This window comes from Coturnix japonica, chromosome 1 (assembly GCF_001577835.2).
Source record: "Coturnix japonica isolate 7356 chromosome 1, Coturnix japonica 2.1, whole genome shotgun sequence".
NCBI lineage: Eukaryota > Metazoa > Chordata > Aves > Galliformes > Phasianidae > Coturnix > Coturnix japonica.
This window is the reverse complement of record NC_029516.1, coordinates 100,811,411-100,825,849: the sequence shown is the minus strand read 5'-3', so window position 1 is coordinate 100,825,849 and position 14,439 is coordinate 100,811,411. Positions and strand designations below refer to the sequence as shown.

Sequence of the window (14,439 nt, the reverse complement as noted above, 5' to 3'; positions counted from 1 at the left end):
GTAATGCACACACATGTATATATGCTGTATATATACCCCGTATCACTACAAAATGAACTCCAAATACATAAGACAAGCTCTTTCAACACACTACAGGAAGAACTATTAAAATTCAGAGATCTCAAGTCCAATCCGTCCAGTCCCTTTGCTTAAAGCAAGGCCTTATCCAGCTGGGTTTTGAACACCTCCAAGAATGGAGACTCTACAGCCTGCAACTTGTACTGAAGTCTGATTACTGTTAAACTGAAAAATATGTTTTCTTACATTTAAGTTTCCTGCACTCCTTTCAAGATTTAAAAAAAAAAAAAAAAAAAAAAAGAAAATCACAATGTATGAAATTACACTGATATAAATTTTAATCAACATTTACTGGCTTGCATCTCTGTTGTAAATAAGAGGTAGGAAAACAAAAACAATGGAGAATAAAGAACAGAAACCATTGTAATGTCTCTCTACGCTTGAGAGATTTTGTTTTTGATCAAACAACACCCTTACTTCCTATGAGCACAAATCAATCCCTCTTCTATTATAGAAAGAAAAAAGCCCAACAAACTGCATGGAATTCATTTTCTTTCCTCTTTAATGGAAATATTTGATATCTGTGTTATTTAATCTTCCCGAAACATTTTTTCTTCTTTTAACTTACCACCAGTATTCTAGAAAATTACCAAAATCTTAAATGAAATCTTGATGATAACATGGAAGAAAGGAAAATATCAGTCTATAGTCTGAAGCAGACACTTTTCTATTCACTTTTCACACAATTTTGTTGATGTTGGAGAAACACCTACAAATATACTTACGGGAAATACAGTTTCTTTATACAAAACTGTTTCAGTGATTCACATGATATTTCAAGAAAGCAATTCAGGTACACAGAGGTGAAACTCTATCGTTTAAGACAGCAGTGGTCTTCAAGTCTTTCATTACCTAAAGATACTCATATCTCAGTTTTTAGATCACAGTTATGCAGAGGAACTACTAATTCCCTTCCATCACTCTTAGAGGTGTCTAAAACTAAACGATTACCAGCTCCTTTTCTAGACAGTGAGGTTTTTTTCATTGAACTGCACATCCAGTCTTTCCTAAACAGGAGCACGGGTAAACATACTGATGGATGGTTTAGGAGAACAGCGATTCTGTGAATGACTATAATCTCCAGAAAATACGGCAATTTTATTTTGCCTCCTAGTGTCTAAGGATGTTAGCAGTACCACACTTCACCATGGTATCTGATACTACTTTTATACAGAAGGTAAAAATCCAACAGCAAACAACAGCAAATTCTGTTTTATTTATGGTCAAAAATTTTTGTTCAAAATAGTTTATTTTGGCTGCTTACTCTATTAATTTATTGTGCTGTCTATATATATTTACAAGGGAAGGAGAACTATGAGGAAGCAAATAACACATGCTGCAATTTACCTCATTCATCTGTGTAATATTCCACCAGTGAAACACCTACTTACTAACTGAGCTACAGCAACAGAGGAAGGAGAAGCAGCATGTGGAAAATACAATTTCTGAGCAGGAAAGCAAATGAACAGAGGTCACAGAACAAGGCTTTGGTAAGACTACAGGGGCTTGGGGCTAAGAGCAGAACAAAGCACTATTTTAACAGCAGGAAGTTGTTTAGGAAAGGACCTATTAGAGAGGAAGAAAATTAGGTACAGAGACAGACCAACACACACCACGTTGATTCAGAAAAGCGACAAGTCAGAAAAGGGGTGATGTATTCTGAGATCCATGTGGACTCTGACCCAAATGTCACAAGTTGCCATGCTTAAAAGCAGTAAAAGGGAAAGGAGGAAGAAAGTCAGAGATGGTGCATACATTTCATTTCTTTCACTTAACTAACATCATCATCATCTGCTCAGTCCTTTATCAAATCCTGAGTTAAATTTCAATTCCATGTGCTCCTCAAGTGGTAATGGAAAACCCAGGCACCTGCAGATACTTGTTCAGTTCTGAACACAATCTAAAACCAAGCAGAAGTTTGGGCTGCAAGCACATGACCTAAGATGCCCTAAGAAAAATCCCATTATTATCTTGTGAGCTGCCTTGTTATTGGCACCTTTGCATTCTGATCATCATATAGAATACCGTTTATTTCTTGTGAAGTTTTTTAAACCTTGAAGTATTTTTTCTGCTCATCTTGAGTCAAAACATGCCTTCCTCCTAACACCCAAATGAACTTCAAGACACCTCAAGAATCTGCCAAGAGCTTCAGCCAGCTTTAAGGGGCATGAGGTGGCATGTACCATTTACTAATGATGATAATGACTTATGTTTTAACATCGTCTTTCACTAATAACCAAATTTTAGCCAAACAAACACATCTTATAGCAAGATAAAGCACAAGCTTCAAAAACTTCTATGCCAACACCAAGAAATTTGTTTTTATGCATTTTTAGTGCTTTGTTTAACTACACAAGTAAACTGCTTGCTTGAAACAATTCTATATGTTTTATATAGTGAGAATGTGGTTATGTATAATTATAATAGATACGGTAGTACTATGTTTTAAAAGAAAATCAATTTATTTTGTTTTCATCAGAGAATTTATTTCTGTTCTAACCACCTATCAAAATCAACTAATAAACATCACTGTAAATCATTGAAGATTTCAAAACTTCCCATGAACTGCAGATAGAAACACCACAGTTTGCAAGCTGGTTAACCATAAGCATCTTCCATTTTTATTTTGGGTCAGGAACATACTCCTGAAGCACATCTCCAAGTCACTGTACCTACTATCCTTTGGTACGCATCCCAGAGAAATTGATGTCCACTTCAATGAGACCGAACTAAACTGAATTATGCGCTTCAGAAATGTGCTTGATGCACTCCAGTCATTCAGGGCACAAGGTCAGTCTATACATAGCTTGAAGTAAATTCTCTGAAGCATATACAATCCAGGTGCTAGTACCTTGGTACCAACTGCATCAACTCTGCAAATAAATTGGCGTTAGTCTTGTAGCAGGTAAGCCTTTGCTAGCAACTAAACTCTTATACATGCTCTTGCTCACTCTTCCTCTACTAGCAAGATGAAAGGATTAAACAGGAAGAGATCAAGAAAGCTCATGGGCTGAGATAAAGATGGAGATACTGTTCTTCAATAACTACAGTTAAAAAAAAACAAAACACGTGACTTCACAAAATTCATTTTTTTGCAAATAAGTCAGTAAGCAAGAACAAGTGATGTTTCTGCCCCTTAGATTTTTCATTTATTTCTTGCATGGGAGAATATTTCCCTTTTTCTTAACAAAAAATGCAGTGTCTTCCTGCAACAGATATCTCACTGAATGCTTACACCAAATAATGTCTCCTGGCCTCAACAAGCAGTAAAAGCTTTCCTGCTACCCCTCCCGTACACTTTGGGGCGGCTAAACCTCCACAGTAGCCAAGCTGATGTAACTGCTTGCTGTTTATCCATGCATGTTCTTGCTCTTTGCTCCACTGTGCTGCGGCCTAGAGCAGGTCATACCACACACCAAACCACTTCGGTGTGTTACCACTGTCTCAGTGCCCTATTGTGTGAAATGATCATATAGAAACTGACATAAAATCAAGGAAAGGAATATGGAAGGAGGAAACGAAACATGACCATGAAAGCCAGCACTACAAGCTGCTTGGGATGTTGCAAAACATAAGCATACAAAAACACCTTTTGCTGCATCAACATCAATTCCCATACTTCATAATCTATATGCAGCTTCCAAACACTTACAAAAGAAGAAATAAATGAATATAACTCACAAATGGCCTTTGATACAAACAACCTAGCAATCAACAATGACAATGACAATGTAGATAATCAGTCTTCAGTATCTTTTCTTTTAAAGCGACCATGAAAAAAAAAAGGGGGGGGGGGGGGGAAGTGAGGTGGGAGAAGGGAGAAAAGGGAAAATGTAGTTAACAGCTAATACTTAGAAACCAGATTGCATTTTTGATTACATGCAGAAACCTTTGCAAATCTCAATTTCATGGAATCAAACTTTACAGATGCTTGTTAAATCCTGAATACCTTCTTTTTTCTATTCTATTTTTTTCTCAGTGTTTAGATGTAAATATAAACATAGTAATAGACTTTCATGTTGAGCTGGATATCGTTGGACACTTAAGAAGCCAGTTCTCCTCCTCCAGTTCACACTGCATCAGCTATGAAGAGCACAAATTGGTTCACAAAAACCACTTCTCCCTCATGACTTCCTGTACAGCCACCAGACTTGACCATCACATACCCAACAGACAAGGTAAGTTGCTTTGTGTCCATTAAAGCAAAATTTCCCTTCTTTTATTCATTTCCTCATTTTTATTGGAATACAAATAAGAAATGCTTCATGTAGAAGATGATGCATTTGAATAATGAATCAACTTGAACTAATAAGAAAGTGTTCAAGAATGTATGAAAGAGTATTAACAGCTGCCTATTGCAGATAATTAAACACATTTGTTTCAATTAATTAAATAATTTTTCTCAGCAACTTTTTACAAAAAGCATTCCATAATCTTTCTCAAGCAAGAATAAGCCCATATCTTTCATCTAAAATTTTGTATATTCTATGTTTTACTCCATAGCAGTAGGTTTAATGAGGTAGGTGAACAGAGGAAGAAGACAAGAAGAGCAAGACTTCCTTAATGATTCTTCTTCTTTGTGTGTATGTTTTTTAGGTGAACAGTCTGTATTCTCAAACACTGTTAGTGGTTCTCTTGGCTGCTAAGCAGCAGTTTCAACAGCGTGTCAAAACCCAAGTAGGACTGTGATAATCAGTAGTAGTTTTATAAACCCCATAAATTAATTTAAAATGGAGGAAGGAGGGTTCTCTCTGTCGGGAGTTTGCACGTTCAAACAAATGGAAGATTGCCATAAACGTTCAGGAAACTCTCTGCAAAATCGAAAACACTTTATTTTTTTCTATCTTTATTCTATTTTCAATAATTAATGAAAGGAAATTAGTCGCTGACTAAGATATGATCAATCACATAATGAAAGTGCATTCACTGCTGGTAACTATATTACATTCAGTCTCATGTTGCTACCAGGTATGTAGCACTGCATAAAGATCTGAAACATAACACCTTTCCAATTACCATACACCACGTTGTTACATTACAAACTGCAATTTTAAACACTTCATGACAACACAGTGAATTTTTCAACAGAGCGAAGTGTAAAGGTGTGCAGCAGCTGATCTGTCAGAGTGTGCCCTGAAACTTCTTAAAAAGAGAAAAAAAAAAGATAGTTAAAACACAAAGTGCATATCTGGTAAAAGAATGCTACACAAAGTGACAAAATGCTCAACCTCAAAGTTACCATGACATTCTTTACTGAAATGTCTGAAAGCTGATAATTTCATAATCAAGTCCTATTTCTCTTTCTTCCCTGTGATTTGCGAAGTTTACAACACCGAGTCAACATGACTGCCTACAGATTTCTCACTAGGTGGCAACACAGTTCGTTCTTAGATCTGGCATGTATGCAGCAACTGAACACAAAAGGCATCTGCTTTTATTTAGCTGTAGAGAGCTTTCAGTTCGGCCAGTCTTATGCTGCTAATCTGGTTAACAATGAATTCAGACCTAAGAATAAGAACAAATGTATTGCACCTTCAAATAATTAAGATGCAGCCGGGGCAAAGCGAGAGATGATGTAGCAGAACCTTCTCTCCTTCAAGCTTAACGAGTCATTCAAAGCTGATGATTACACAGGTCATCTCTTGTGCTGCATGCTGTGATAACTGCGTTACACAACTGTAACAAATTTAAACACAGCCTGCTGCTGTAATCCAGAAGTTTCCCCAGTAATGCACAGAAGCAGTGTACTTACTGAAGACCCAAAAACGTAGAACTTGCAAATAGTTCATTGAAATCTCTGGAATTTCTGCTGTTCCAAGTTTACACCAGATTATGGGTTAGTTCTCACCCTATTCACTCCCACTCCCAGAGATTTTGTTTTGCTTCAGCAGCTCAGGAGTGTGCATTGTGCATGGATGTGCTTAAGTGTTTTCTTCAGTCTTTGGCTATGGCAATACAGGTATAGAATGATATAATCATAGAATGGCTTGGGCTGGAAGGGACCTCAAGGATCATCAAGCTCCAACCCCCAATAATATCTGAAAATGTGATAAAAGCATCATTATCAAAAATAAATTCAAAGTGGTAGAAAATTTCTATAGCAAAATTTGACAACTCTTCAACATTTTGACTAAAATTTTCCTAGTCAGTTCAGGTTAGCTAAAGGTTAGACTATGCAGTCCTTTAAATGAGTTCTCAGTAGGGAGAGCAACATTTACATTAAATAAGTGCCCTCAAAGACAGCATTATCAAGAGAAGAATGTTAATCGTTTATAATTAAATGTTACTTGCTTACAATCCTAATATTTCCATCTTCCCTTTTGTTTGAAATGAGTTTTCTTCTGTAGCTCAGTTTTAACCTGAATAACACAACAGGGATAACAGTAACAGGGGTAACCCTGATAACAACAAACAATCTCAATTTTTCAGGAAATCTGGAATACATAAAGAAAGTCCATCCTTACCAGACTGAGCAACTCCGGACAAACTGTTTCTAACTCATGTCCTAGAAAAAGTAGAAGGAGCCATAAAACTACTGCTATGGAGCGCTATCATCCAGAAACAGAGAGCCCAGAGTCATCCAGACAACACAATCGGTTGTCCTGGATGTCTGTCATGCAGACAAAAGTTGTTTGTTTGGATTAAAGCTTCTTTGGTCTAGAACTCCTGGGCTCTGCATAAGCAGTGCCAAACCAGCTGCTCACTGATGTTACAAATGGACTGGTGTATTTTGTCCACAGCATTAGAGTCCAGACAACTGAGGGAAAGCTGAATTGAAAATATCAGTCTGCTCTGATGGAATCAATTCTACAATGCCAGGGAGCTCACATAACGACAGCATTTTAGTTGTGGTAGCAAAATACACAGGACAGGTTACTTTGAAGTTTTTCTCAGGTAATTTAATGCAAATTGCACTATGCTGTACAAGCCCGCTTTGCAACACCAGAGGCCTGGGTTCAAATCCCCCCTGTGGCGCAAGTGGTAGAAGTGCCGCTCTGCTACACAGGAGGCTTGAATCCCGGGGGTTGGACTTGATGATCTCTAAGGTCCCTTCCAACCTGCACGAGACTGTGATACTGTGATACTGTGAAGGCTGAATACCAAAAGCTCTTTCCACAGCATATCAAACTCTATGATGAACAGAATCTACAACGCTCTGAGGAGAAATGTGCTAAGTAGTAGATAACTGATAATTTTTAAGGATGATATAAACTCTCATTAACTAGGAGGTCCTGCAGGGTGGTATATTAGTTATATTAGGTATATTAACAAAACTTTTACTCAAGTTCAGTAACAGACAGTCAGTAAACAGAAAACTCCTTCAAAGCAGCAGTAATCCAAATTATAAATGCGTAAAGGGTGTGTGTCAGGAGAACGGAGCCAGTCTCAGTGACATCCAGTGATAGGACAAGGGGTAATGGGTGCAAGCTGGAACATAGGAGGTTCCACAAAAATATGAGAAAAAATGTCTTCATGGTGAAGGTAACAGAACACTGAAACAGGCTGCCCAGAGAGGCAGTGGGGTCTCTTTCTCAGGAGACATTCAGAACCTGCCTGGATGCATTCCTATGTGACCTAACCAAGACGTTCCTGCTAAGTAAGGCAGAGGGATTGGACTAGATGATCTTCTGAGGTTCCTTCCAATCCCCGACACTGTGATTCTGGAAAATCAGAAAAAGCCAGTTTTGTTGTACTCCACTTCTGCATGCACTTCCTTTTGCAATTATTGCCAAAAGCTATGGATGTATTTTTTTCTGTTGGTAACCGGCCCATTATAAAACAAGTTTTTTAGAACAAGTGTGCACATCAGTTCAGTAATAAAAAAAAAAAAAAGACACTACAGAATGTATTATTTACCAACTTTTTTCGTGCCAAGAAAATAACCAAGTGTCATCTAGACTCGTTACTTTCACATGTTCATAAAACACTTCTATGTATTTTCTATTAAGTTTTTAAGTAGTTTTTCCCCTTCCCCCATCCCCACTTTTCCCTTGCCACTTGTGTAGTTGCCATAGTCTTTTCAAGCCTCTGAAATCTGTGCTCTTCAAATATATTTCTCCTTTATATTCCACAATAATTCAATACTGGTAATTAAACTTCATGTGTGAAAGAAAAGCCTGACCCAAATTTCATCCAACAACTAACCTGTCCTATCCCATTTCTGCAAGTTCAGCATGACAGCCTTTCTTTGGTATCCAAATGGTAGTGATGATTAATTGAGGCCAGAACAGAATATTTTAAATTCCATCCATTTATTTTGCTCTTATGAAGCAACCACAGACTTGTATAAAGATTAGGTGGTCAAAGGATACACCCACTCCTATCTTTTAGAAGACTACCCAAGTAGAGCAACTAATCAGAATCCGTATACTCCGCAAAACAGAGGTCTACAAGATGACTTAAAGAAACAGCTATGAGGGTTAAAAGAAAGAACCAAAACAGAAAGAACCAAATTTCATTTCCCCACAAGCTAAAAAAAAAAAAAAAAAAAGTTTAAATATTTGTCTCCATTAAATATCACTAAGATAAAGAATTTCATTGACATGACAAGGTACTCAGAAATATAAAACCAAATGCACAGGACTGCTTGAATTAAGAGACCACTGACCCACTCCATAGGTTCTTTAGACCACTTTCTTCCCTAGACAACAAAATAAAAACTCTGTTTAAGCATGTCAACACATGACTCAGAGGCTGAGTATATTACTGTCCAGATCCTGAAAATAATCTGAAGCATAGTTGCATAAGATGCACTCCTTATCCTTCCCCAAAGGAGAAGCAAATACTAGTTCACAGTCCGACCTTCCCTCCTTCACTAATCTCTCCTGGTGAAACAAGTTGTTCTTGTCCCATGTTGTAAAACCACTTGAATTTTCTAGAACACTGCAGTAGGCAGAGGAAGGTGAGACACTGAGGTAGGGATAGGAGTTCTCACTACTACAGAGAGGGGATGATTATCCGTGATTAGAAATAAAAGTCAAATTTGAAAATCCATGAGTTGTTATTCAAGTTTTATATGTATGTGCAACAATATTAAAAGCCAGTTCAAACCTAGCAGAATTAATTAGCTGATACACAAAACAGCTATGCTGCTTCAGGGCATGATGATACAGTACATTATCTTCCGGTCAATACCTGAATTAATAAACAGTGAAGGACTTGGGCTAGCTCTGTGCAAAGTCACATAAAAGTCACTGTGACCCTGATTCTAGAGGATTCATTAGCTGTGGATATGTAAATAAACAGTCCCAGAAACAGAGTGGTAAGAAACCAATGCTGATACTTTGCAAAAAGGCCATTTCTGGAATGATACTAAGACAGAACTCACTCATAAACTTAACAGATACAAGGTCACTGTGCATGTTTTACATATTCACGTCCCTTCTAACACATGCAACTGTACCTATTACAGGACGTCATTTTACATACTAACCACAGTAACCAGCCTGCATTTACCACAGGAAAGTAGCATTTAGCTGCTTAAATTATCTTGCTGTAAAAATCTTCATTCATTAACACCTAATTAGGAAAATAAAGCCTCAGAGTATAAAGAAATTTATATAGCTCACACATATCCCATGTTTTGTTACACAGTAAGATCAGTTTGGAAAGTCTGTAATTACTAGGTAAAATGATTTTAAAGCACAAGCACTGCATTATAACACTCTTAAGAGAGAAAAACATTGCAACTCTCAATATTTTTTTTAAACCTCTGAACCACTAGCATTGAATCTGAACCTAAAGCTTCCCACCTTGCAATTTTCTTGAGATGTGATTCATTAAATTAAATCATCCTTCATATTCACTTTTCCAAGTGCCACGGAAAATAATGAAACTGGAATCCATTTAAATCTTTTTTTTACCGCAAGCATTACTTGTCAAGTGATGTCTTTACTGTCTTAAGTTCAGGCACAGAAAAAAGTACAATGTGCTGCTAGCAATGAATATTACAATCAAGGAATGGTAGCAACAGACAACAATGTCCCTGTCACAAGAACTAATTTTCTAGAGGTTTTGCAAAAATACGTGCCTAAAGTTGAAGAAGTTATATGCCAAATTAAACTTCAAAGACAGCTACAATGGCCCATGGATTTCAGTGAGAGCACTGACTGAGCTTTAAATTACTTTGTATAGGTAAGAAAGTAAGAACTGTAGAAACATAACAGCAATTTCTTCCAAAGACTATTTTCTTTGTTTTGCTTTTAACTGCAAATTCATCTTCCATTCTCACAATACAGATAATATTCACGTGACAAAAATGCCATAAAACCAGTTGTCTCATAATATGAATGAAACCTGTTCCATCTCTAGACAGGAAATGGATTTTAATATTCAAATTGTTACATGCACATATTGTTACAAGAAAGTTCAAAAATCTACTTCTGCTTTTTGTATACACACATCCCCCCTCATTACTTTTTGCCTTCCATGGTGTTTCAATGGCTGTCACATTATGGAACCACATGAAAATGGAACATGTAATTCCCAGAACTCACAAAGAAGTCCAAAACCAAAAAGAAAGCAGGCACCAGATCATTCTAGATGTGAAGGGACAATAACCAAGCTTAAGCTTTCTGATGGCCCATGCTAACAGTGTGCTTGCTCTGCAAGTTGTAAAGCAAAAACAAAAACCCTCAAAGCATCACTAAGACAATTCTTTTTTTTCTTCTAGTAGCATTTTAATTTGAGTTTGACTGGCTTATTTATTCATGATTGCCACACTGTACTGTAAACAACGAATATGCCTACCTAGCAGTTGTCACTGTACCAAAACCAGCTCTAAAGCTCTTTTCTACAACATTTCTAAACACTAAAACAGAATATACCTGATTTTATAAACTTTCTCTCCTCTTCAGTTTCTTTATCACTAAAGATACTAATTCTAACACTAGTTGGCACTGCTTGGAATACCTAAAATGGGCAAGTCTTCAAAACATATAGTATTTCTATATTAAAAGTCATAGAATAGTAAGTATTTTTTTCCTTAACATTGTTTCATATCCTGGTACACATATGTGCATGCCCTCAGTCTTCAGACCAGCATGTGCAACTCCGATTACTATGCCCTGAAGCAGTGTGTAGTGGTGACTGTTATAACAGCCATAGATTCATCAGAAGTTGTTATGAATTATGCTCCACAGAAGGAAATTATTAAATAAAACATAATCAAGTTAGAAATTTCTTCTATGTTGTAAAAGGCAAAGGAATGAGAAAGGAATACAGCAGTACTCTGGGCTGAACTCCAGCTGTACTTCCCCTGTAATTAATTTACTTCAGCATTACTTGACAACAGCACATGTCTATGTCTTAAGATAGGACAGTGAAAAGCAAGATTGACAAAGACTGAAAAGAAAAAGAGAGTGAAATCATTCAAATCCCTTAAGACTGTAGTGCGGCATGTGTTGGGATGCATTAGACATAACTATCCAGTTGCTGATGGCAGGGCCCCACAGCAATGGCCTCCATGGGCAGCGACCAGGGCCTGCCCCTCACTGGCCATTCACCAGCTATAGATGGCTCCACAACAGACCAAAGTTAAGCACATCGCATGTAGCATCTCTGAACCAAAGGACTTCACCTCTCCTCTCTGGAAATGTATTCAAGAGAAGACAGTAAAGACTCCAAAATCCCAACCAAAACCAAACCAAACCAAACAAACAAAAAAGGAACAAGTCTAGTGCAAGAGAAGCAAAAATATCATTAAAAAGGAACAGGAGAAGAGCAAGGGCTGGAGCTGATTGGATGTGTTGGTACTGATGACACAAAAGCAGTAAACCTCAACCTAATGAATGACCTTAGGAAACCAGGCAGTGCCTTTGAAATGATCCAAACACATGGATAACTTCACATCCATGAACAAAACATGCCCAAACCGAGAAATTTAACAGCAAAGAAACCTTCTGTATGCAGTTTCTCCAGCTATTTTTTTTTTTGCTTGTTATTTAAGGCAAAAATAAAAACCAGACAACGTTTATGAGCTGTTCAGGAAAGAACTGTGGAGAAACCATTGCTTATTACAAGCGCTTCTATAGTTCCTACTCCAACCCTAGTTTGCATTCCCATGTTAAGCGAAGAGCCACTGAAAATCGTTAGCAGTGAACCTCTCATTAGTTTCATAAGTACCCTAGACCGGTTTATTATCTCAGACTCTAGACATATAATGTAGAGAAATATTTTTCTCCAAAGTCAATATCAAAATTCCCAGCAGAATACTCAACACTCAGATATGCTTTTCCCTTAACAAGGCGATTCTTTAAACGTAATAGTGTTCAAAACAAGGAAGCAAGCCAATTAAAAAGAAATTAAAGATAATGAGACTTAGGGTACAAGACCTCTTCTCACATTTTTCCCCATCTTGAAAAAAACAGATCTTTTCAGTGGTCAGAAAAGTACCAAAGCCATTGCAAACAAAGTGGTAGGAATGTACAATAGGAAACTGGGCTGAAGAAACAGGACTTTCCCTCCCCCCTCAGCAGCAAGGAGCTGTGAAAGCAGCTCAGCCAGCCTTTCTGAGGTGGTGAGGGGGGAGACGCAAAGCAGTGAGACTCACCCACACACAGCACAGATGGTAAGTGGCACCTAATAATCCTAGATGTTAGCATGCTGTATTTCCAGGGCATAACAGTTTCTTCCCTGGTTTTCCTTTCTAACAGATAAGCTTCTGAGAGAAAGAAATGGTAGGTGCTCTATCAATACGCAGCACTATAAGAATAGACGTTCTTGCAAAACTACAGCAACAGAGATGAAAAGCTTCTCTCCAAATACGTCAGCCCCACTTGTCCAACCCTGTACTGGAAACAGAAGCTCCAGTTTGTCGCAGCTTTTCAGAAAGAACTAAGAGGACAAAAGAGAATACAGTGATGGCAACCTGCAGAGATCTGAAAACACAGACGTGAAATACATACGTATTTTAATACAATTCCATATGGTGATAACACTGGACTCAAATGCTTGTCCGATTTGGCAAAAGAAAATGTATTTACAGCAATTTAAGCAACACAGCACTTTACAAGCCATTTTCTTACTTACGACAGAACAAATTGTAGTAAAAAAGTTGGCAATACTTTCACCAGCTTCTGCAACTGTTAATTGTCACTATACCACAAGCAATATTAAAGATGACCGATATTAAGGAATCTACAAATGTTGGTTATCTCTCAGTAGGATCAAACAATGTGTTTTTTGACTTATTTCATCAGTTTTCCTGGCAAACAGAGGAAATCATGAGGCTTACATTTTATATTGCTGAATTTGCCAGTAGCTTTCTGTGGAATTTGGAATATATCTTAAATTCCTCAGTTGTGCAAAGTATAAGAAATAAATCCTTAATTATACAATTTAACAAATTTTAAGGTGTTGTGAATGAACAAGACGTCACTTTTTTTGCACCATCCTCATTTGCAATAAGGATTTTGACCACTGAATATTTTAGGCAAACTACAGACATAGTAACCTTCTCCTCAAACAAGAAGCATGCCTTGAATCTTATTTGTGTATGAAGTGATTTTAAAATTCCATCTCCAAGAAAAATCTCTGCCATAGATTTTTAAGTAAACCAACTATACATCACAGTACTTTTATTTACACTATGAATTTACTTACTGTCACTGTGTATATTTCTTGTTTGGATTCATATTAGGCAATCAAGTACATAGTACACAACCTATGTAAGTAAACTATGCGGCTGTCCCTGATAAGTGTCTTCATTAAAATAAATGGCTTGCAGCTGGAAACTGACACACCAGTAAGTCCTGTTTCAGAGTAATAACACACTGAACTGTAAAAATGAAAATCTCCTACAACCTTTGGCATAAAAAAATTGCTATGCCAGAACCCTATGAAAACACATCTTGCAATGCTTAGTTAGATAAAATTTAATATTCTTATCCTTTTATCTTGTAGGTTATTAAGTGAACAAAGTGTTTTAAAACCATATACTTTCTATTCCTCTACTGCAAAGGGAGAATTGACAGTTGTCGACTTAAGTTTCTAGTCTCACTATACATGTAACAGTATTTAAATCTAGAATTATGTGGAAATTCAATGCAGTATAAAAGATAAAACTAAATTCATATAATGTGCATTAATTGAATTTATTTTTAATCTTAAATTTAACTGTATACATAATCGATTACTGTTTGTATCTCACTTTCTATTAAAATTATTAATATACTGGAAGACAGCAGATATGATAATATTTTACTCTGACACAATACGATAGATAGGCAGATGAAATGTGGAAAGTCTTTTAGAAACAGAATTAAGTTCATCATTCTCTTCAGAATTTTTAAGTCTTTGATTTATTTAAAATTGAAATTCAACTCTTAATTGAGAAGCTAAAAATCATCAATATTCTCCTCT

The 14,439-nt window shown here is 36.8% G+C and overlaps 1 protein-coding gene across 9 annotated transcripts in view; it reads right to left on the bottom strand.

The window, feature by feature from the left end:
- CASK (calcium/calmodulin dependent serine protein kinase) overlaps positions 1–14,439 on the bottom strand; it is a 182,348-nt gene that overhangs the window by 112,248 nt on the left and 55,661 nt on the right. The gene's annotated exons all lie outside the window — the stretch shown is intronic.